The 26,352-nt window shown below is 39.2% G+C and overlaps 1 pseudogene; it reads right to left on the reverse strand.

The window, feature by feature from the left end:
- Positions 1 to 610: 610 nt before the first annotated feature.
- LOC149121500 (vomeronasal type-2 receptor 116-like) overlaps positions 611 to 26,352 on the reverse strand; it is a 44,564-nt pseudogene continuing 18,822 nt past the window's right edge.

The raw sequence follows: 26,352 nt of genomic DNA on the forward strand, positions 1-26,352 counted from the left end.
CAGTGAGAATGTTTGAACATGGGAAGCAGTTCACACAGCAGTCTTATAGAATGACAAATCTCCTAAGCAGTAAACAGTGTCTATAAGTTCAGGCATAGCCCTATCATAAAATGACTTTGCTATTTACAACTTGATTTAAAACTTGGTCTCCTGTGTTCAGTTTTAAATATTACTCTTATTTCATATTAAAATACTTCTAGTATGCATTGTATTTTTTTGAGAGGCAGAGAGAGAAAAACAGAGAGAAAGAGAGAGATGGTTGAAGAACAACATCTCACTGATTCACCTCTCAGTGCCTGCAGTGGCTGAGCCTGGATGGAGGGCAGAGCCAAGAGCCAGAAAAAATGTAAACTGACAGGGGCCCAATAGCTCTGAGTTGTCACCACTGACTCAAAGGGTTTATTTTCCTGGGAATCTGGAGTGGGGTGAGGGGTCATAGCCCAGTTACAGACACAACTACTGTCATGTGGGACATGGTCATCTTAATAGCTGGGCTAACTTCCTAACCAACAATGGTTTATAGTTTTGCTTATTTGATACGGTTGAAATGCTGCTGCCCTTTGTTTTTTGATTAAAGTAGGAAAATGTGAAGAAACTCTTGAAAAAACTTTCAGGATCCGCTAGAACTGTGTTGGTTCTTTAAACATTTCAAAGTATTTTTATCAGGTTTTATGAGAATAATATAACACTTGGGGGCAAAGATGCAGCTCAGGAGCCCTGTACTGGAGGCCAAGATGGAGACCTCCATGGCCACCATGGCTTTCCCCTTTGTAGACAGACAGGTAGGTCACCCAGACACTGAAGAACACCAGCATGAAAAAAAAAAAAAAGGGCAGCACTGTGGCTCAATAGGCTAATCCTCCACCTGTGGTGCCAGCACCCTGGGTTCTCGTCCTGGTCAGGGCACCGGATTCTGTCCCGGTTGCTCCTCTTCCAGTCCAGCTCTCTGCTGTGGCCCAGGAAGCAGTGGAGGATGGCCCAAGTCCTTGGGCTCTGCACCCGCATGGGAGACCAGGAGAAGCACCTGGCTCCTGGCTTTGGATGAGCGTTGTGCACTGGCCTCAGCGTGCCAGCCACAGATGCCATTGGAGGGGGGGAACCAAAGGAAAAAGGAAGACCTTTCTCTCTGTCTCTCTCTCACTGTCCACTCTGCTTGTCAGAAAAAAAGAACACCAGCATGCTGAACTTGGCTTCATTGAATGTGTCAGCCAGATTCCTGGCTAGGAAAGCCATAGTTAAGCTGGCCAGGGCAAAGGAGACCAAATAGCCCAGGACACAATAGAAGGCAGGGAAGGAAAATTTCTTGCATGCCAGGATAATAAGACTATGCTAAGAGAGTGCATCTAACTTAATAAAGGGAGGAGAGATTCCCAACCAGATGCCACAAAGAGCCAGTTGGAACAAGGAGTAGATGGGTATGATGAAGTTAGAAGTGCTTGATACCAGAAATTGATGGTTCTTCCACGTTTCAGTGCTTTGAAGGTCAGAATCACAGTGATGGTCTTGGCTTGCATGGTGGAAACAGCCACTGTGAACCTAAGGCCAAATGTAATTTGCTATAGAATGCAGGTGGCTGTGTTGGGATGGCCAATGAAGAGTAAGGAACAGAGGAAGCACAGGAGGAGAGCGATGAGCAGGATGTAGCTGAGGGTTCTATTATTGGCCTTGATGATGGGAGTGTCTTGGTGCTTCACAAAGATCCAGAGGACCACAGCTGTAAGGATAGAAAAGCACAGAGCCATGCAGGCCAGAGCCATCCCCAGGGATTCTTCAAAGGCTAAGAAGGTCACCAGTTTAGGGAGGCAGCGACTTCTTTCCTGGTTTGGGTACTCGTGATCTGCACATGGGATGCACTGCTCTGCATCTGTGTGGAAAAGGAAGACTCTGTGTTTCCATTTCACAATTTGCTCCTTCTTCCTTGTTAAGGAAACATTCCTTTGCAATGTTGTGGTGAGTCCTGCCTGCTCTGATGTATACCAAGAAACAATAGAGGAGGTTTCAGCAGTCCTGTTCCAGGTATGATGTTTATCTCCATTTGGCAGAAACTCATTCAAACAACCTCCTTAGCATATAGGGCTATGTGGACTCATCTTGTCACCCAGAGATATTTCTTTCAGTGCTTTAATTTCTATAAAATGATGAATTTCCTGTATTTCATATGGGCATGGAGTCTTCCAAACCCTCTTCTCTACTGTCCCCAGGGTCTTTCTCAGGAGAAGCCTTGTAATCACATGGGTTAGAATATTTATCTGGGGTCATCAGGTTTAAGGTTTTTCTTACTTATACTCAAATGGAGAAGACCTATTTAAAAGATTAAGAGCAGGCTAGCTGGTGAATTTGTCTCTCTTTCAATCATATGTCAATGTAAAAAACAAAAATATCTTCAGTATTGTGGCATGGCAGGTAAAGCCACCACCTGCAATACCAGCAACACATTTGGACATTGTTTTGTGTTCTAGTAGATCCATATCAATCCAGCTCCCTGCTAATGAAATGAAAAAAGCAGCAGAAGATGGCCCAAGTGCTTGGGTCCCCTGAACCCAAGTGAACCTGGCTGCTGGCATCTGCCATGCTGAACCTGGGCAATTGTGTCTGTCTGGAGCATGAATAAGTAGATGGACTCTCTCTCTCTCTCTCTTTCTGTAACTCTTTCAAATAAAATAAATACTTTTTTAAAAAAGAAAGGAAATGATATTACTTGGGCCATACTTGCAGTAAGGGTGCTACTCAGGTTTTAAGTTAGTAATCATGCACAACAGTTAAACAAATCACCCATATAATTGTCTGGGGTATTTCAACACAGCTATGAGGTACAATTCAGAAGAAAAACTGAACTGGTTGGAAAGCACAATGAAAATATAGAGAATGGGGATTTTTTCTACAAATAGGTGATGGATAAGTCCACTCATAATTTACTTGTGTGCATACAGCATCAAAACATGACTCTCACCAAGTAATTAAAATATCACTATGCTTATATATATATATATATATATATATATATATACACATAATACATGAAAACTGAACTGATTCACAGCACAATGACAAAGAAAAATGGGAATAGTTTCTACAAATAGTCAACTCATAATTTACTTGTGTTCATATTGCATCAAAACATAATAATGACTCTCACCAAGTGATTAAAATATCACTATGCTTATATATATATATAATACATGAAATTTTTTCAAGTTATATAAATAAAAAAAGGTGAAATAAAATTTTAGAATCTGTGTATACATGCATTTAGTAATTTATATCTATATATTGATCTCTGTCTCCATTCCTTAACCTTGCTCATTCTAGTCACTCAACCTCGGGATGCATAAATATGCCCAGAGTAAAAAAACACAATATCTAATACAAATCTGCACTTCTAATTCACACTGGTTCTTATATGTGTAAGGAACACCATAACTTTGGAAGCCAAGATGTGAAATGAGAGTTGAATGCTTATTTAAATTCTCACACATAATCTCCTCTCAGATTCTATTCAGAACCTCCATATGTATCCAATATTCCCATGGATCCACACCTCCTTAAATGCAACAGGCCATTCTAGCATGTCTTCATTGAGGACCAACTCTTGGCCGTGTGCACTCTCAGAGGAAAACTCCCCAATTTTAATCAGCAAATGAAATCCAGCAGGAAAATTCACAATGTTGTGGATATCACAGTGTGACATACGATGTCTTGTTTCATGGAAGGAAATATCCTCCCCAGCACTGTTGGTAAATTGGATTTTCCTCAGAAGTGGATGAAGCTGGAGGGGAGGCACAATTGGAAAGAGGGAGAACATTCAGATGAGAGGTGGGAGGTGCACATGAGAAATCCTGCTTTTCCCTCCTCTCTATCCTCAGAGAGTCTATTTGGTAAAGGCTGAGTTTTGTCTGAATGGTCACCATATTGTGGGTTCAAGTGTGGGGAATTCTGCCTCTCCCCAATTAAAATGATGGGGAGCATTTGAATCCAAACAGAGAAATCACAGAATGTGTCCCACAAGGTGGCTGACCATGAAGGATTAGTCAGAGATTTAGGAAAGCTCATCTTAGTTCTTCCACATGAGAACAACACGGCTTTGTATGTGAGATATCTTGATCATTGTTATGGTTCCACAGGGGAGTGCAACTGTGTGCACTTTTAAAAGTTTAATCCTACCCCCCCGAAATTATGAAATTCTCTCTTTTTAAAAAAAAATAGATTCAGCTGGATACCATTATGCATAACGAAATATAGCCATTCCATAAAGAAAATATCAAATAATTTTTTTTGGTGACAGGTACTATTTATAGAATGGAAGAAAAACCCACAATATATAAAAATGAAACTGTCTTCTCTGGATTTGGTTTGTGTTTATCACCCTTGTGTAAATTCCTGTGGAGTAGTAGTCTTTCTACTTTTCACTTGTGGAACTTATGATTAGTAGTGTATTAACCCTGCAACTTAAAGTAAATGGAAATGATGTTATTGCAAAAATTAAAAGTAAAATAGGAAAGGAAGTAGTGGGGATTGAGAAAGGAAAAAAAAAAAGATGGTTATCTTCTTAGAATTGTATCAATGAAATACATAAAATCTGTTCTTTTATATTAGAAAAAATTTCTTCATTTAACAAATTTGTGCTGTCTTGTGGTGCAGCAGGTGAAGCCACTTTCCACTGTGCCCGGAACCCCTGTGAGTGCCAGTTTAAATCCCAGCTTTTCTACTACTGATTCAGCTTCCTGCTAATGTGCAGTTGAATTTAATTAAATGAATTAACAATTCAAGCATAATTTTTCTTAATAAACATTTTCCCAAATCAGCTTGTACATCCCTGGCTGCCCTTGGTAATTCTAAACTTATAAAATTATGTATGATGTATATGTGTAATTTATTGTAAAATATTTTCACCTTAGTAAAGTTTAATAATAATGTGCCATGACTTTTTTTTTGACAGGCAGAGTTAGACAGTGAGAGAGAGAGACAGAGAAAGGTCTACCTTTTATGTTGGTTCACCCCCCAAATGGCTGCTATGGCTGGTGTGCTGCGCTGATCTGAAGCCAGGAGCCAGGTGCTTCCTCCTGGTCTCCCATGTGGGTGCTGGGCCAAAGCAATTGGGCCATCCTCCATTGCCATCCCAGGCCACAGCAGAGAGCTGGACTGGAAGATGAGCAACTGGGACAGAACTGGTGCCCCAACCAGGACTAGAACCTGGAGTACCAATGCCGCAGGCAGAGGATTAGCCTAGTGAGCCGTGGTGTCATGACTTTTATTTCTCTCTCTGCACTTTGACTCATTTTTATTGCATATAATGCTACCTTTTGAGATGATAGGGGATATTTTAAAATCAGAAAGATTTTTAGCTGCTGTGGGATACAACATAGTCCATATTTCCTAGCTTTGCAATCATTCCAAAGAAAAGAGTAGTTTTTGATCATTATCTTCTTTCCAGTCTTTGTAATGAGCTGTATTAAGATACTTTATAGGCCGGCGCCGCAGCTCACTAGGCTAATCCTCCACCTTGCGGCGCCGACACACCGGGTTCTAGTCCTGGTCGGGGCGCCAGATTCTGTCCCGGTTGCCCTTCTTCCAGGCCAGCTCTCTGCTGTGGCCAGGGAGTGCAGTGGAGGATGGCCCAAGTACTTGGGCCCTGCACCCCATGGGAGACCAGGATAAGTACCTGGCTCCTGCCATCGGATCAGCACGGTGCCGCAGCCTGCTGGCCGTGGCGCGCCGGCCGCGGCGGCCATTGGAGGGTGAACTAATGGCAAAGGAAGACGTTTCTCTCTGTCTCTCTCTCTCACTGTCCACTCTGCCTGTCAAAAAAAAAAGATACTTTATAGCATTTCATCCTACAGTGAGAAACATTGTTCTTCTATGATCTGTCATTATAGAGTCTGAGTTGAAAATGTTGCATGGAACTAAACTCACTCCCTAGAAAAAGACAGTCTCTTCAACAAGTAGTGTTGGGAAATTTGGATTTCTATTTGCAGAGATTTGAATTCAGACTGTTACCTTACACCCTATAAAAATATCAACTCATATTTTATCAAGGATCTAAGCCTAAATCCCAAACCATCAAATTATAAGAGGCAAATACTGGGGAAACACTGCAGGACATTTACCTAGGAAACAATTTCTTGGATAAGATACAGGAAATAAAGGCAATAAAGGCAACAAAATACATTAAGCTAAGTAACTCAGCAAAAGATACACTCATCCAAGTGAAGACACTACTTACAGAATGGGGGAAAATATTTGCAAAACATGGATCCAATAAAGTATTAATCTCCAGATTGTATAAGGAGTTCAAGAAACTTAACAACAACATAACCAAAAATCCAGTTAAGAAATGACCTAAGGATAATAACAGGCATTTTTCAAAGGATGAAATACAAATGGCCAAGAGAAATATGAAAAGATGATCAGGACTGCTAACCATTAGGGAAGTGCCAATAACAACTACAGTGAGATTTCACTCCACTCCGCCAAGAATGAGTATTATCCAAAATTTGAAAAATAACAAATTCTGATGAGGATCTGGAAAAAAATATGCCAATACATTTGATGGGAATGATTGTAAGCTGGCACAACCATAATGGAAGATAGTAGAGAAATTCCTCAAAAAACCAATACTAGTTCTACCACATGGCCCAGTTCTCTCACTCTAGTGAATGCATCCAAAGGAAACAAAATAAGCACATGAAAGAGTCACTTGCACTCCCAATTCTATAGCAGCTCAATGCACAATACCTAAGATGTGGAATCATCTAAATGTTCATCAACTGATGACTGGGTGATGGAATTCTGATATCTATATATATATATATTTGTGATATATGTATATATATATTTGAATATTACTTATCCATGAGAAAAATGAAATCTTGACATTTAAAACTGGAGGACATTACAGTAAATTACATAAGCCAGGCCTACAAAAACATCTTGTTTTCTCTTATTTGTGCTAGTCAATATATAGAGTATAAAATGGTGTGGTTGTCTGATCACTGTCTATGTAATCTTAATATTGTTTCCCTGCAGCATACCATGTTATTGACAATATGCTCCTCTATCACATGTAAAAAAAGAAATTGAGTAGGGGATATAGAGCTCTATTTAGGTATTAGTAATGCTATGTTCTATTTTTCGGCATTGGTTATCAGTGTGATCAGATGTCCAAAACTATTTATCTGTAGACTTATGTGCATTTCATAGTATTTATACTGTTTTTCAATATTTTCAACATGTTCCATAGCAGAAATTGTTTTTTAAAATGTTCAATAGCAGATAACAAATCCTCCACACTCAGATAACTATTACAGATGTATCTAAACACAGTGAGGTATGAAAGAGCCCACTATCCATCATACCTGATCATGCCATTCTCCACATGAAAACACGGTCATATGGTAATGCAATAAAAATACCTGAGAATGCCATCAGGTGTTCAGTGCATGTCCTGTTCTGGGAGATGTTTACCTGCCATGGAAGAATCCTAGGATGAGCTGCATCTCCTGGAGATCCCTTTTCTATTTGCTCTGAAAGCATCTTATGGAGGGCATGGGCCACTGCATACACAGCATTGTAGATGAAATAGCTGGAGTCAGATATGGTCAGCATGTCAATGTTTCCTGGGAAAAACTCAAAGGAAGCATTTGGTGGGCAGACTCCAATTGTTCCACAAAGTGACCCAGGAGGTAAGCAGTGAAAAGCATGAAGCCATAGTTGACTGAGGAAGAAATCTTCTGGGTAGTGGGAAGGGTCCACTGTCTTGACAAAGTGGTTGAGGCCAGGAATTACTCCCTTTTGGTGTGAAAATGAGAAGCCTCCATGAAAAGAGTGCAGCATGTGGTCTGTCTCCTTCACAACAATCTCCCACTTTGCAGCCATGATCCACACCTTCCCCAGGGTTAAATAGTATTTGCTTAGAAATTCCATGGTATAGAGGCTCCTCACATCACCATATAGAATATGCACATTTGCTGATGCAATTCGGATCCCCTCTAGGAAAGAGATTTCACTTTCTTCATACCTTGACTTAGCGTCAGGGAGCTTTACTGAATAGGCCAAGCAGACACCTTTCTTTACCATCTCAGCTTCAATATCCTGGAGGAACTGCTCTCCTTTCATGTCATTAGATACAAAGATCGCCACCCAAATCCAGCCAAAATGTAGTAGCAAGGAGAGCATTCCACAGGCCAGAGAGCTGTCACTAGTGGCCATCTGATAGAGCGATGGAAACTTGTCTCTCTCACTTAGCATGGGATCAAAAGGACCGTATGTGATCTGAATGGAAAGAAAACCATGATGATCTGAGGTTTGTGGGTAGAGAAGACCACGTTCTATCATCTGGGTTCGAAAAATCCATGCTTCAGTGCTTATTGCTTTCAGGATTAGAATGGATATCCTCATTCACAGCATGCAAAAATGTGTAAGATACCTGTAAATCTTCATATTCATTTGAGGGAAGAAGAGTGCATGGATTTTGGACCAGGACATTGGTTTTTCCCACTTTTCACCCCATGTTACATCTGGAGATAGCCCCCATTGAAACTGGTATTAATGTTTCCTCTGAGCCAAACAACCTTTTACTGTGTTGATTTCTTGATAGCTTGAATTTCATTAATTTTTCTGTCATAACCGAAATTGCCTTGAAGAAAACACTCACCTACCATCTCTGAGTTTTCTTAAACTTGCTTTTCAGACCAGAATCCTCCTATGCTACTCTACTGTGAGTTTGCTGGTAATGTGTGTAGATTGCCACCTGTTTGAAGTGGGTTTCCTTTAAGAATCCTAAGAATGTGAATGCAGACCCTTGGAGGTCGCTTGAATGGATTATGTAATTGGGTTCCTGACACCTAATTGGGAGATTTGAATTGTGTTCCAGGCCCCTCAGTTTTTCAAGGACAGTCAGAAGCAGAACCATAGTGGGTATTTGTTGACTAAACTAGTGAATGGGTGTATACTGTGTGTTTCTCATTGTTTCTCAGTTCATGAAACACACAGTAAGATTTAAATCTCTTTGATGCACATGGAAAGTGAACTGGGAATGCTGTGAAGGAATCTGCTGAATGTGAAGAAGTCAGGATTGGAAGGGTGTGAAATCTCATGCAACTGTAACTCAGCCCCAAACACTCTTTAATGATCACTGGGGCTGTTATGTTCCGTGGAATCCAAAGGAAAGTACTGTCCCAGGTCTTCATATATCCATGTATAACATGGAGTCATCCTAGGACATCTCTGTGCTGTGGGTATTTCCTGTGAACAGTCAACAATCTATATTCCCAAGAGGTGGGGATGGATACATTGGCCCCAGAAGAGTATCTTGGTGGAGGCTCTCAGCTTCCGCTGTTCCTTCCCTTTCTCAGTCTAAGGAATTCCCCAAAATCTTTTTCAACTAATAGTGGAATATGTCACTTGGCTTCCACAGGACCTTGCCCCAGATGTAACAGATCTGGTGGGAGATGGAAGTATTTCTCACCAGATTTCACAACCCATTTACCTGTGGGGTTTTGTAGAGCTCCAACATCGTTCCAATTTCAGCCAAAAATGCTGATGTGGTTCCAGCAATGATGGCAACTGTCTTGCCTTGTGTCTGGCAGGTGTAGTTAGGGATGAGATGATGCTTTCCAGTCAGCCAGTGCAGAGTGCTCCTCAGGGTGAAGTGACCACTGGTTACAGAATTGTAGAGTTGGAAACCCAGGGTCAGGTTGGGGAGGAGCTGGGGGTCCTTATTGATCTCCTGGATGGCAAAGAAGAAGGCCAGCACATATTGGTAGTTCTTCCACAGCCACCTAAAGAGAGGGGCAGCATCAAAAAGAAGGGAGAGAGCATGGAATTAAGAGCAACACCACAGCCATGCCCTGAAGCAGCAATGGTCAGACTCAGGCTTCCATTCAGTGATGAGCTGAGGCTCTGGCACATGGAGGAGGTGTGAGTGAGGTTCCAAGGGCTCTAGAAGATCATGGAATGGCCATTGGACTCCTCTGAAGCAAACTGTGCCCATGATCACACTCACCTTCCCAAGCCCTTCAGGAAAGCCTTGATGTGTCCCAACATGGGATTTCACTTCTACTTAAGGATGGAACCCAAGAGGCAAGCATCACTGTTTTCAGTACCTTTCAAAATAATTGAACACCATCTGACTTGTCAGTCATTTTAGCATTTGGAAGCATCTCTAATTTATTCACCAAAGCCATTTTTATGAGCCCTTTCTGTAATTTTCCACTTAATATACCAACATTCACAGAAGCAATTTTGTTCAAACATAGTTGCTTTAAAAAAGAGCATTTCATTCAGAATGTCAAATTGTCAGAATATTTACAATGTTCACTTTATTTTCCTAAAGCTCTGAATTCCATTTCACCATTTCACTCTTTATTCTTTAATATTTTCTGCATGTTTCTATAAAGCTTAACCAAAATTATGAGTTCTTGGGATTTAGTAATGGCTCTCAAATTTTACCTGTCCAAGAGTGTGAATGTTTTGTTTTCACACAATGGATACCTCTGCACCTCTTCTTACAAAATGTTTTCTTATTTCTATATTTTATCCATAATTTGAATGTCAAGCAAATACATACTTGTCAATAGATTACGTGGGATTAAATCAATTTATGGAGTCATCTGTTGTTTGGGTGCATTGATCTCTTTTTAAATGTTGAGGTTAATAGATTGTTATTTCAATATGTGTTAAATTTATGAAATATGCCTATACATTTTCTAAAATTCAGTGTTTGATTTTAGGATAAGTGCATTTTTCTCAAGTTTCACACAATTCTGTATTATTCTAACAAAGAGAATTTGAATTTTTTTACCTAAAATAGTCAAATTTTGTTACTTTTTATAAACAGGTGATTCAAAAGTTTTTTTTTTTTATTTCAGAAACAGGGTTTATTTGTTATACACTATGTAGACCAATCAAAAAATATGCTACTGATGGGGCTGGCACTGTGTCGTAGTAGGTTAATCCTCTGCCTGTGGTGCCACATCCCATATGGGCCCCAGTTTTAGTCCAAGCTGCTCCTATTCCCATCCAGCTGTCTGCTATTGCCAGGGAAAGCAGTAGAAGATGGCCCAAGTCCTTGATCCCTTGCACCCGTGTGGGAGACCCAGAAGAATCTCCTGGCTCCTGGCTTTGGATTGACAAAGCTCTGGCCATTGCGGCTATTTGGAGAGTGAACCAGCAGACAGAAGACTTTTCTCTCTGTCTCTCCCTCTCACTGTCTGTAACTCTACCTATCAAGTAAATAATTTTAAAAATATGCTACTAAAGACTGTTCCATACGTAGTTTTACTTATTTGAATGAAACTTAAGAGCATTGAACTGAAATGTTTCTTGCTTTTAATCATTTTTGCTTAATTGCAATTAATTCCCTGGTACAGGGATTTTTATTCACTGCTGGGTTACTTACAGCACTTGTTGTCAGCTGCAAGCTGACAGGTTTACTTCTTTTTTCCATTACACAAGGCTGCCAGGTCTTAAGTTCAGACCTTGCATATTCATTTCAAGATTCTTGGAGGCTGATCAGGAGGTGAGATCAATAGAGTGGGTGAAAATGTCCATCTCTCACTCTCTGCAGGAGTGGAGAGCAAACAGAAAATGTAAAGGGACGGTTGTGAAAGGCAAAAGAAGGGAAGCAAGTGCAGCCTTCATTGACATGCATTCCTTCAACTTCTCTATATGTTCTTTTTTAAGAATTCCCAAGTGCAATTAACCACACACAGGTACAAGCACACACTCTCTCACAGTCTGAACCACAGTTGACACATAACTCAGTGTTGGACTTACCGGTCTCTCTCCATTTTATCCATTGGCCTGGATAAAAAAGATAACTGGATCATGTCTGATTCTGGTTCCAGGAAGTAAAGGGGGAAAAACCCACCCAGTACCAAGTCTCCATCTCTATAGACACTTGGCCTCATGGAATTAAAACATTTCCAGGGAGATATGTCCTGTGAACTGTATGAAAAATTCAGGAGTGGGTTGAGAAAAATCACAGAAAACAACATGTCAAGTGAACCAAACATAAAGTTAAAGGCTGAAGTCTCTGCTGATATTGGGAGAGAATGGTCTGTATTATCTCTGATGTCTCAGCCCCCTGCAGTGAGACTAGATATCTGTGTAGTACATAACTGGTCCCAGGATTCCTGTATGCCCTCAAGCTGTAGATAGTGTGTGCTAAATACTGGTTCACACAGGGACACAGCTAGAACCACAAGGAAGACATTTCAAATGGAGTCACAGTGTTTAACCTTGCCTTAATGTCCCTGAGATCAGAAGAGCTCTGGCTTTTATATATTTTATTGCTTCATTTCTGTCCCATCCAGGAATTCATGGCATCACCCTGCCCTGAGGCTATGCACCTGCCACTCTCCATTATGGGGAAAAACAGCTTTGGAAAACATGCTTTGAACTCTCATTCCTCCCTGGGGCACTGCTGGGACAGAGCTCTGTAAACCTGCATGCACAGGGACCAAGAGTTGTTAGGTCAGTCTATTGTTTTGATGGATTTGTCAATTGTAGAAAGAATTACTGTTGGAATTAAAAAAAGACACACTCAGTTTTACCTGTTCACACGATCCTTCATCAAGAAGGTGAAAGGTCACATTCACCACTGATGACCCAATATGTACCCAGAAAGTCTCTTCATGGCTGTGCCTAATATCTCTCCCAGGCCTGTAGTAGTCTAATGGAGAAACTGGCTTCATGAATTTTAAATAACTAAGTATATCCAGAGAAGGGCAGTAGTGAATCCCTGCACTTACCCTTAAACATCTTTTTGTGTAATCTAATTGTGTTCAGAGTGCATCAAATTACAGTAAATTTTCTCACCATATGTAATTATGCCTTTCAGAATGTATTCAGGAATATATGTAGCGTCCAAGCATGTGTGTGTTCTTCTTTCTTTTTAATTTGCTTCTTTCCCTATTTATTAGCTTTGTTACTACAATTCTCTCAGCTGATGATACAAACTTGCACATTCGATAGACACTGGCTGAGGACATGTGTGAGGAACATCATAGTTTGTGCATATAAGTGAAATGAGAATTGAATGCATATTTTAAAATTTCACACCTCATATCCTCTCACCTCCATCTGTTTCTAATTCTCATGAAATGACACCTCCTTGAATACAGTAGGCCATTCTATCATCTCTGCATTGATGACCAAGTCTTGGTCATGTGCACTCTTGCATGGAAGCTCCCCAATTTTAGCCAGCAACCCAAGACCCAAAGAAAAATCCACATACTCTGTTTATCATAGTGTGCCATACTGTGCCTTGATCATGGAAGGATACATTATCCCGAGCCCTGTTTGCAAATTGGATTTTCCTTGGAAGTTGCTGAAACTGTACAATAGGCATAATTGGAAAGAGAGAGAACACTCAAATGAGAGGTGGGAGGTGCATGTTTTCTTAGCAGTCATTATTTTTTCTCAAACTCCCTATCCTCAATGTTTCTTTTTGGTAGAAATTAGTTTTTTTTTTTTTTTTTTTTTGGTGGCCACAACCTAATGGGTTCAAATGATTAGAAATGTTTGTCCATGAACCCTTCTAACAAATTGGGAATTGACTTAATACAATCAACATAGGTGTATGATATAGTTCAAGGTTGGCTTGGCTATGGGCTCTTTGCAACTCATCCTAAAGATTTGGTTGCATCTTTATGGAAGCTAGCCCTAGTTCTCCAATAACATTAGCAAAACATGGATGGACAGGCCACTATGATTTTTGTGTAGGTTACTCTTCTAGTGGTAGGTTTATTTTAAAATTTTATTTAAATTCAATAAATGAAATTCAAGCTCAGTTTTGGCTCAACACATACAAATCAATCCATAGATTTTTCAGAATTCACAATTTCTGTTTAAAGACACTTTGTTTATCTGGTAGGCCCAAACTTATAAAAATGTGTACATTCTATAAATTTAAACCTATGTATAATACTACTTATGTCATGTTCCATCTCTACCCTTGGACTACTTTATGAAAATATGATCTTTTCATAATATAAGGATCAGTGTATGACCAAATACAAAACTTCCAAATCTTCACATTATATTACAGCTATTCATAGTGTGAACTAATCCTTGCCTTCTTGGATTATGATGCCTAATATAGGGTATATTAGGAATATATCTTTGGAACCCTTGACAAATTCACTGTAAATTATGCCAAATTACCGACTGTAAATAGGAGCACAGACTATTTCAAGTACTCTTACTATAAGTAAAAAAAGAAATTAGGTGGTGAAATAAACTCTCTGAGGTTAACTTTTACATATGATTATTTGTCTTTTTCCTAGAATTTAATTTCTTCAGCTAATTTAATCTATTTGTACCATGTGCATGCCTATCTGAATTACTAAATATATTTTACATATAAGGAATGAATTCAGATAATGCAGTGGTAAAACCTAAATAAATCTAGGAAGAATTCAAATTCAAAGAAACAAATTCAGGAAGAAAAGCATCCTCAGTATCTAGTGATATTGCTTTCAAGAGGAGCATAAGAGTTTCCTCTGCAAATGTGCACATGCTACACAGTGATGTAGAGTCTTGTAGGTGTATACATTGCAGAAAAATGCTTCTTCATGTGGCTAAGGTGTGGACCATGGCAGCAACATGGGGCATGGTTGTGGATGAGGCTGTCCCCATGCCGCACTCTGTCATTCTGAGCATAGAGAAGATGACATTTCACATGACCATTGCTTTAAGGAGAGTGACTCTTCACTCACAGCATGGAAGAAAACAGGCAAGATCCCCACATGCTGTGCATGCTTTGCAGTTCCAACTGAGGAATACATGGACTTTGGATGTAGATCATCAGGATAGTGGTCTTTCCCTCATTTTCTCCTCATGTCTCTGGGGAAAACAACCCCCTCTCTCAGCAGTCACTGTTATATGCTCATTATGAGACTAATTTAAATCTTTACTGCATTGATCTCTTACAACTTTGGTGTTCATGTGTTTCCATAGCATAATCTGAGTTACCTTGGAAATAAAATCAACTTCCAGCACAGAATCCTCCAAAGCTACTGTGTTCTGTGTTTGGCATAATATGTTTAAAAGAATCTGGGAAAGCCCTTAAATAGCTTGAGCATTTTATCATCATTTTGTATTATTAAAGAACCTAATTTTCTGGTTTCAGAAAATATTTCTCTTTTTAAAAATAATATAAAGTAAATCAATGAATTATGAAATAGATACTTAAGAAAATAGTTATTAAAAAGCAAGATACTAAGAAATGTCATGAAAAAGTCATATCTCATAAAATACTACTATACTGGCTATACCTTTATAAGTAATGTTTGCCTAGAATTTTAACACTCAACATATTTATGTTTAAGTATTTTGTATATTTGGATACTAGAGATACTATTTTGTATGTTTGAATACTATATATATTTGTATATTTGTATACTAGGTTAACCCTAACCATAACCCTAACCTTTATTATTCTTATTATCTTTATTATTCTTAAAAAATTTGATTTACATGTCACTTTTTTGTTTTTTTTTAAATTTCCTTTACATTATAGAAACTAGCCTAAAACATGAATAAATAAAAACTAAAAAGTTTTACTAAAATAAACATATATATTCACTGTGTTTTCCTCATAACAATTTGAAATATCCTGTGCATTCAGAAGAGTTGAAGGTGCATACCCAAACATATATTTTTACAAGAATGCTCAGAAAATTCTGCTCATGACACCGAAAGGATGAGACCCCCAAATTGTCACCTGTGAATAATTGAACAAGTTGAATATGGGAAATCCATAACTTTGAATGTTAAACAGGCATAAAAATAATGAAGGATACCTGCTATAAATTAATGAATTGAAAGTGTAATGCCATGTGAAAGAAGGTAGATCTCAGAAGTCGCATATTATCTCATCCCATTGCTGAGAACTATCCAGAAGAGGTAAGCCCATAGAAACTAAAGGAGATGAATGGTTGCATAAACTATGTTCATGGAGGTTTACAAGCAGCTGCTTCGTGGAGAAAGGCTTTGATTATAGGGTGATGCAAAAAGCTGCAATATACACAGACATCATAATTGCATAAACTTGTGAATGTACTTTACAAAAATCAATGCAGAATTTTCATGTGAATGTACTGTAATATCACATCATTGTACAATACTTCAGTGGTTCTTATTGGGTATGTGAATTTCACCTCAATAATAGCATCATTGTTGCAAGGAATAAGAATTCTAAGCAAAGACCAAAACAGAAAGCTGTCAAATGATAGAGGGCACAATTATAGAATCATTACTATGTAATCGTGAATACTACCTACAAATGTGATAAATATAGTTTTTCAAAATAGCCAGGCCGTATTATTTACTAAGAGTTTTGTGAACAATACAGTGTCCAAAGAGATGAATGCTCAAGGATTATTTGACTTTTGTATTTGGGAAAGAAATTCCATTACATTATTAACACAAAATAAAAAAAAAAAATGTTCAATGACCTTCATGGAAGCAACATAAAGCGTGTATAACTGAGACATATTTTCAAATATGAGTATTTATAACATCTAAAGTGATAAAAAATCAAATTAATTAGTGTGCATATTTTCAGGGAGAGCCCTATCATATAAAATGTGATTGCTGTTTATAATTTGATGGCCAGCTCTGTTTCAATTTTAAGCAGTGATTCCTTTCATCTTATATTACTATATTTCTGCCAGCTTTGAGTTTTTGAGAGTAAGAGAGAAACAGAGAGATAATTGAGAGACCAACCTTTCACTGCTTCACATCTCAGTGCCTGAAGCTACTGACAATGGATTGAAGCCAGAGCCAGGAGTCAGGAAAAAAATCAACCTACAAGGACCCAGTAACTCTGAGTCATCACCATTCACTCAAAGGGTTTAATTTCCTGGAAATAAGGTGTGAGGGGTCAGAGCCAAATTACAAACTCAGCTACTGTCATGTGGGACAAGGTCATCTTAATTGCTAGGCTAAATGCCTAACAAACAATGATTTATAGATTTCTTATTTGACAATGTAGGAATGCTATTTTCCTTTTGTTTTTGTTTATAAGGTTTGAAAATGTGAAGAAACTCATGAGAAAAATACTTTAGGATCCCCTCGAACTTCTCTGGTTCTTAAAAGGTTTCAAAGAATTTTAGTGAGTTTTTATAAGACTAAAATAGCCATTGGGGGAAAAGATGCAGCCCAGGAGCACTACACTGGAGGCCAAGATGGAGAAGACCTCCACAGCCACCATGATCTTCACGTTGGTGCTGTGATAGACAGGCAGGAAGGTCACCCAGACACTGCAGAACACCAGCATGCTGAACGTCAGGAACTTGGCTTCATTGAACGTGTCAGGCAGATTTCTGGCTAGGAAAGCCACAGTTAAGCTGGCCAGGGCCAAGGACCAGGTAGCCAAGGACACAGTAAAAGGCAGTGACCCAGCCCTTGTTGCATGCAAGGATGATGTGGTCAGGCTCAGGGTGTCTCTAACTCAATAAAGGAAAGACAAGTTCCCAACCAGATGCCACAGAGAGCCAGTTAGATCAAGGAGCAGATGGGAATGATGAAGTTGGAAACTCCTGATACCAGCAATAGCCTCATTGTTCTTCCAGGTCACATCACAGCGATGGTCTTGGCCAGCATGGTGGAAACAGCCACTGTGAACACAAGGCTTTTTTATTTGTTATTTGTTATTTGCCGGAGGAGGCAGGTGGCTGTGTTGGGATGGCCAATGAAGAGTAAGGAGCAGAGGAAGCACAGGAGGAGGGTGATAAGTAGGATGTAGCTGAGGGTCCTGTTATTGGCCTTGGTGATGGGAGTGTCTTGGTGCTTCACCAAGACCCAGAGGACCGCAGCTGTGAGGACAGAGAAGCACAGAGCCATGCAGACCAGCGCCATCCCTAAGGATTCCTTAAAGTCTAAGGAGGTCAACAGCTTGGGGAGGCAGTGGTTTCTCTCCATGTTTGGGTACTCGTGATCTGCACATGGGATTCAGAGCTCTGCATATGTAGGGGGGAAAAGACTCCGTGTTTCCTTATCTCAAATTCTTCATTTTTCTCTGTTGTGAAAATTTCTGCATTCCTAACCCAGGGAGAACACTCATCTACAGGTGCCAAGTAGTCCATCCAACAAAACCTTTAGCAGATGGTAGGGCTTAAATTGCCTTTTCCTTAGGTTCACTGATGGACATGGATGCTTCTCAAATCTTTCTTCTGCTGTCCACATTGTCTTTCTCATCAACCTTGTATTTACTTGACTTAGAATAGTTGTTTATGGGCCTGTGCTATGGCATAGCAGGCAAAGCTGCCGTCTGCAGTGCTGGCATCCCATATGGGCGCTGATTCAGGTTCTGGCTGCTCCACTTCCAATCCAGCTCTCTGCTATGGCCTGGGAAAGCAGTGGAGGATGGCCCAAGTCCTTGGGCCCCTGAACCCATGTGGGAGACCCAGCAGCTCCTGACTCCTGGCTTTGGATAGGTCCAGCTCTGGCAATTGTAGCTATTTTTGGAGTGAATCAGGGGATAGAAGACCTCTCCCTGTCTCTCTCTCTTTCTCTGTCTCTCTCTCTTTCTGTCTCCCTCCCTCTTTCTCTCTCGCTGCCTCCCTATATCTCTGCCTTTAAAATTAATAAATAAATCTTTGAAAAAATTATACTTGTATAGTGTCATCAAGTTTAAAACTTTCCTTGCTCATAATCAGATGGAGAAATAAACTACTTAGTACTCCTAGGACATCCTCACTTTAAACAATACTTATTTTCTACGATTTTGTTCTTTATATATCTTGGTATCTGTTAGAAGAAGTCTTTCCTTATTTTATATTTTCCTTTCTCTGGAATTCCTGAGGTCAGCTTTATGTATAAATATTGTGATGTATTGAACAGAAGACACTGCATTGGAATGGAATTTTATTTACTTTGGGTAAAATTGTTATTTTCATTAAAATATTGAAGAAAAGCCTGTATTTAAGAAAATTCAACTCATCTCATTTTCAGTTGAAATTATGGTTTGTTATATGCTTGTGTCATCTGCCTGTCAAGAAGACCTTGAACTCTGCACATAATATTGTGTATTTTAAGATAGCTCACCACTGTTAATATAGCAGGATAGAGGTTACAAAGCACATGTCAATTAATGGACATGTCCTTATTTTAATTAAATTTTAATCACATACAGATATCAGTATTAGTTTGTCTGTTCATTCCAGAAGAATATTACTCAGTTTTTAATAGGACAGGTTTGGGTGTAGCTGAGCATACTTATTGATCTCCTGGATGGCAAAGTGGAAGGCCTACACATATTGGTAGTTCTTCCACAGTCACCTAAAGAGAGGGGAAGCATCAGAGAGAAAGGTGAGACCATGGAATTCAGAAGAAGTCCTAAGTCAGACTATGGTTGCTACTTAGTGATGTGCCAGCCCTGAGGGCCATGGAAGATCTTGAGATGCCTCTTTGACTCCTATGAAGCAAAGTGTTTCCAAATCACTGTGAGGGATGTTCAGGTTTTGTAACTGGGGTGAGGTAGCATACTCCTGTTTCCTGGACAGATATTTGAAGGTCCTACAAATAGTAGGGGTGTGTCTCCATGTGTGGACCAGACAGCAAGATGTTGGCCTCTAGTGGTGTGCAAAAGTTGTGCACACACTCAGCCTCATGAACTTTTCTGGAAAGGACTTGGTGTATCCAGTTTGCAATCCAATTTCTGCTCAGTAGCAGAAACAAACTTACAGGCATTTCTATTTCCCATAAGGTTTTGAATATTTTAAATAACCACCCAACCTGCCAGTTTTTCCAGCTTTGGAAAGCATTCTCCTCTTTATCCATATTCACCTGAGGAACATTTTTGGGCCCTTTGTATAATTTTCTACTCTAATATGTCAACGATTATGAAAGCAGCTTTGTTCAACTATATTCTCTTAGAAAGATGAGCATTTATTTCAGGACTTATGACTTATTGTGTAGAATCCAAGCCTGTTACTCAAGTGTCTTTATTTTCAGTCCTGGTAATGAATTTTCCTCTCTTCATTTCACATTTTGCACCTGAATATGTTCTGCTTATTTTCAGTGGTTTAGCCAACTACATTTATTCTTGGAATTTAAAAATAACTCCCACATATCATTTTTCTATGATATTTAATTGTGTTTTCTCATTGTGAATTATTTTTCTCTTCTTCTATTTGAATTATTCTCATCTTTTCTGAATTCTCAAGTTACCTACATAATTTGAATATAAAAACTCTTCCTTGTTAATAAATTATGAAAGACTAACAATGTTTGTCCATTAAATCATTGTTTTTTCCATGATTCTTTTGTTCTAACTAATAAATTACATGGAATTTTATTTTGTGTTAAATCTTTAAATAATTTTGATATTCTTAATGAGATACCAAGACAGAACTAATAGCTGGTGCCCATGTTATATTACCAAGGTCTAGGCATCAAAAATTCTAGGATGTGACAAGCACTTGATGGCTGGGCCACTTCTGCACAGGACGAGGGTGGAGAGATACTTCCCTAGCTTCAGGACAGAAGGCAGAGTGCACCTCCAGCTTTGGTACCTGAGCTAAAGGCTCTCACTCTGATGTTAGGGATTCCTTCATCTTCAGATCACATTCCACCTCCTCATTTGTAACACAATGCAAACAGTCAGTAGCTGTCACCTAACCAAGGAATTCACACACATGAAAGACCTCCCACAAAAATGTTTCCATTCAGATTTTGGGTAGAAATGGAAATACTAAAAGAGATTGGGACACCAAGTGGAAACAGTAATAAGGGATAGGTTATGTAAAGGCACAGGTCAGGGAAACCACAAGGCTGCAATTCTGTCCCCAAAACAAGGAGCTCCCTCCTATGCAAGGTAACCTGCTGAGGGGACAGGTATAAATTCCAAAAGAAACTCACAAGGGCAGACTAACTCCAATTAAACAACTTAAATGTTCCTCACCCTGTTTTGAACACATGAGCGTGTGGATCTCTTGAATGAGAAGCACTCTCCACTGTTGTGACCAACAAGGTGTTAAACCCCCTTGTTAATCAGCAAACTAGCAGCCCAGCCCAGAATTAATGCCATTTCTGTAATGCTCCTAAAAAAGTACCATCAGCATCCTAGAGCAAAAAACATTGACTCCTTAGGAAACATATTTCTTTTTCCTTTTCTTTTCATGATCAGGAACACCAATGCTTCCTCTCTGGTAGAACTGAGTTATTGATTGATGAGGGGTCTGTTTAGAGTGGTAGATCTCAGGCTTTCATAGCTTCTAGTTCAGGCACATCCCAACAATGCCCTTTTAGGCCATGATACCAGGGAGAGCCCCTTGGGATCTAAGCATGACCTTATGCCAGGTTATCAGTGTCTCAGGACAACTGTGAGCTATCTCCATGGACACTGATTAGACTCATTTGCGGATGCCAGCAGTCTCACCCATTCCAATACCCGAAATAATAGATCGGGGGATGTGGCAAGATTAGTTGGCTTAAAAATGTTGACACCTCTCTTCTGTTCTGAGGGACTAGGGAGCAAACAGAAAAGGGAAATGACAGCTGTGGAAGGGAAAATTAATTAAAAGGACTCAACTTTCAAAGGACTGGATTTCTGTCACTTCTCTGTATACTTCTCAAAATTGTTCATTCCCCTGGACCTACCCCTCCACACAATAAATTTATTTCCACAAAAATCTTCTCAGTTCTCTATTCTGCAACAGCAAGGCTTCTTTAAACATCCCATGGCAAGTGGAAAATCACAGGAACTGTGATAAGTGACATATCCTGTGAAAAGTGACAGAAAATGTATTCGTTATCAAACATTGATTTCCTGGTCATATCTATGTTCTCTCACATTTCATAGAAAAAATCTCAAAAGAATTTTCTTAAATACTTTTATATGATTATTTAAAATGTAACAAGTTATGGTTCCATGAGAATGATTTGCAACTGCATACACTGAGTATTGGCTCTATCCAACTATGTGTCTTGTTCATTACCTCACGCCCTTTTCATTTTTCTGTGTGACCACACTTAAAGGATGGTGTCCAAGCACTTTGCAACAGATAATATGTTTTTAGTATATTTTCTATCGTATGTAAAATATATGTAAACCTATAGAAACAAGGAAAGAGGCTGGACCTGTGTTGTACATGGTAAAGCCAACACCTGCAGTGCCGGCATCCCATATGGGGGCTGATTGGATTCCCATCGGCTCCAGTTCCAATCCAGCTCTCTGCTATGGCCTAAAAAAGCAGTAGAAGACAGACCAAGTCCTTGGGCCCCTGCACCCATGTGGGAGACCTGGAAGAAGTCCTGGCTCCTGGCTTCGGATTGGCCCAGTTCCAGCCATGGTGGCCATTTGGGGAGTGAACCGACAGATGGAAGACCTCTCTCTCTCTCTCTGCCTCTGTGTCAGTCTGACTTTCAAATAAATAAATAAAATTTTTAAAAATTTTAAAAAGAACCTGAAGGAGATGGAGGGTTCTATGCCCTGTGGTCTGAGAACTTGCTGGTGGCTGCTTAATGGAGAAGAGATTGACTATGGGATGGTGAAGTGGTTTTGGATCTACATAGAGATGTTGTTTGCACAAATCTGTAAACATGTTGTATACAATGCGAATGTACCATGTAAGTATGAATATGCTTCAGTTCCACTGAGGTTTTCAGTTTAAAATGATACACTTTTTAGCTATGTGAATTATATATCAATAGAAACAGCATTCTCTGCATTTGGAATAATGGAAAAAACTCTAAGCGAAGTAAAAAATGAACAGCAGTCAATAGATAGATTTAGTCCTATGTATTTAATTACAGACTTATTTCTATGGATTCATGAAAAATACATATATGTGTGATAAAGATACCACCTTATTTTTATTTTTTGAGTATGAATAAGAAAAGTTCATTAGTTAAATAATGATTCTACAACGATTTCCCCTGAAGATTATGTTAGCAGCTTTGTGGTTTCATAAAAGCATAGGAATGTGACGTTCAGGAAGAAAACATTGTAAATCATGATTAAAACAGATTCTTGGCATAAGCATATTCTCTGTTAGAGTATGTAGGATTTGGGGGATGGGGGTGGGTGTTGGGGTAGAACATAGTAACCCACAGTCAGCTACTCTGATGTTAATAAAAACAAGGATCAAGACATCTTTGAGAATACCAGCGTGTGTAGATGGGCAATGATTATTCATTAAAAGCTGTGTGGATAGTACAGTATCCATTTCAGGATAATAGCATGATCAATAGACTTTGCTACTGGGAAGGAAACCCCACTTAAATTATGGTTCCAACAGTGAAATGACAAACTCAAATGAGCTGGAGTAAACTGAACAAAAAGCATATGTAGTATAGATATCATATCAAATATGAGTGATTGTAGTGTAAGTAAATTGATTAAGGAAATAGATATTAATTCAATATTCCCAAATTCAGGAATAGCTGATCATAAATATGACATTATTATTTATATCTTTGCTAGTCAGCTGAGGTTAGATTCACACAATTACTCTTTTTCTTTTATTTCAAAAATTCCCCAGCCATGTTTATGTTTTAATAAGTCTAAGAGGAAAGAGAAAAATCACCCACTCAGCTGGGGCTGGTTTGGGACAGAACCAGATTCCCAGAAATAAATGCACATAGGTGACAGGGAACCAATACTTGATCTGTCACCACTGCCTCACAGAGTCTGAATTACTGAGAAGTTGGGGTCAGGAGCTGGAGCCAAGGTTTGAACTCAGACACTCCACTGAGGACATGGTCATCATAATCACTAGGCTAAAATTTTTGCTATCCATTTTGTTAAAAAACAGAGAGAAATCAGCTGGTTGCTAGGTTTTCACAGCATTTGTTTGTCATAGACCCAGAGTTCTGAGATGAGTAGCTGTGAGAGACCACAGTACAGCAGAAACTGCTGAGTGGGAGATCACTAAAGATGGGAGCACAGTGACAGTGAGCATGGCTATGGAAAATACAAGTGAAGCCATTGCCCTTGCCTACAGATTTGGGAAGTGTATGTACCTTGATATAATCTATTCTTACTCTTCATCATGAAGTCATAAAATACTGATTTTAAAATGATGTCAGCCATTGGCATTGACAAAGATTTCTGGAAAAGACCCTAGAGGTACAGGCAATAAAAGCCAAAATTGACAAATGGGATTACACCTAATTGAGAAGCTTCTGCACTGCAAAAGAATCAATCAGCAAAGTGAAGAGACTCTGACAGAATGGGAGAAATTATTTGCAAACTATGCAATTGATAAAAGATTAATAACCAGAATACATAAAGAGCTCAAGAAACTTAACAACAACAAAACAACCCAGTGATGATATGGGCAAAGCACTTAGACATTTTTCAAAAGAGAAAATCCAAATGGCCAAAAGACACATGAAAAAAATTCTCAGGATCACTAGCCATCAGGGAAATGTAAACCAAAACCACAATGAGGTTTCACCTCACCCCAGTTAGGATGGCTTTCATATGGAAATCAACAAACAACAAATACTGGTGAGGATGTGTGCAAAAAGGAACGCTAATCTACTGTTGGAGGGAATGTAACCTGGTAAAGCGGCTATATAAAAAAGTATGGAGAACCAGTTTATACCAGTTACAATGTGGAAAAAAATGAATGTCCTGCTGTAGACAAGTAGATAAAATGAATATGGTAGACAGAAAGACAAATACCACAGGTTCTCCCTAAAATGTGGGAGCTAACTTTAAAATAATCACAAGATGAAAGTTAAAAAAAAAAAACAACAACACTTGGAGATGCGATGACTTTGAACAGCCCTTTTCTCAATTTTTGAGGAATGGTTTATTTTTTCATACTAGTTGTTGAACTTTTATTTAGCATAGAATTAAGCTTATGTGTATAAAGTTATTTGAAAATACATCTTGAAAAGATAGTTTAATAAAAGTGGAGTTACTGTAATCTCAGGAAAAGGCTCGGAAAAAAATTGCAGAGGAAACACTTCCTGATCTAGTGGATATGACACAGAGGACATACAGGGAGAGCAAGGATGCCCACGGCACAGAAGCCGAGGTGTGGAGTCTGCATGCCAGCGCTAGAAGGGGAGGTGAGACAAAAACCTCAGTAACCAAGTCATTGGCGCGGAAAGCCAGAAAGAGCCTAGAGGGAAGGAGGCTTGAAGCCCCACTGTGGAAAGTTCACCAGGCTGACTGGAATGAAGAAAAAAAAATAAATAAGGGGAACTGGCATGGACACTAGCCTTTCTCTCTACTCAGCTTACAAAGCCAAGTAAGACAAAGAGCAGGCACCATTTTGGACATACAAAGCGGTGCCCACCATCAGCCAAGCAGAAAAAACTGACTCTGGTGGGGAGAAATAACTGGAGGTTAGAACATAGTGAAAGTGTGGAGCTAATGAAATGAGACTGTGAAAATCTAAGAGTGGGCGAGAGAACTCACTGAGTACACAAACTCGGTAACCTTGGCAATCTGGTGAGAGACTGCAGAGAAATTTGAGACCACACTGAGGGCTGCATAGACCCTTTGTGTGATCCTTGGGGTACAGCAGACTAATACCCACAGGGGCCAGATTTCATACACAAACTGCCTTAAATTCCACTCAGCTGTGCAAATTACTTCCCTTCTGAGACAAAAGAGAGAGAGAGAGAGAGAGAGAACGAGCAAGGGAGAGAACAACATGGGTGAGTCACCTTTTGTACAACCTTAACCCTGAAGAAACAAAAAGAGCTCTCTGGCCACACCCATCACAGCCTCTAAGGATCCATCAAAAGCAGACAGTCCACTTACTCTAGTCATAATACAACAGGAAAAAACACCACAGTGAAGAAACCAAAGAATATCTCTACAATGCCAAACAACAAATGCAGAGACCGAGGTAATAAGAACAAGGAAGACACTATGATGCCCCCAAATGAAAAAAAAAAAAAAACAATTCAAGATTATGAAGATGATGAGATAGAAGAAATGTAAGAAGCGGATCTCAAAATATTAATAAGAATATTAAGAAATTATCAAAAACAAATTCTTGAACTACAGAATTCTTTACTGGACAGGATAGAAAAAAATGAAAAAATGAAATATTGAGGAGGAATCAAAATGAAATAAAGCAACTAGTAGAACATGAAACTGTGATAGTGAGGGGAAATCATGATGGAATGAAGAATACAATAGATAAAATGACAAACAAATTAGAGAGCCTTAAAAACAGAATGAGTGAAGCAGAAGAGAGAATATCGGACTTAGAAGATAGAGCACAGGAAAACATACAGTCAAACCAAAGAAAAGAAGAGGGAATTAGAAATTAAAAAATATTGTTGGGAATCTACAGGATACTATTAAAAAACCAACATTCGAGTTCTAGGAGTTCCTGAAGGCATGGGGAGAGAGAAAGGATTAGAAGGCCTTTTTAG

This window comes from Oryctolagus cuniculus, chromosome 16 (assembly GCF_051225735.1).
Source record: "Oryctolagus cuniculus isolate XC-2025 breed Fujian yellow rabbit chromosome 16, ASM5122573v1, whole genome shotgun sequence".
NCBI lineage: Eukaryota > Metazoa > Chordata > Mammalia > Lagomorpha > Leporidae > Oryctolagus > Oryctolagus cuniculus.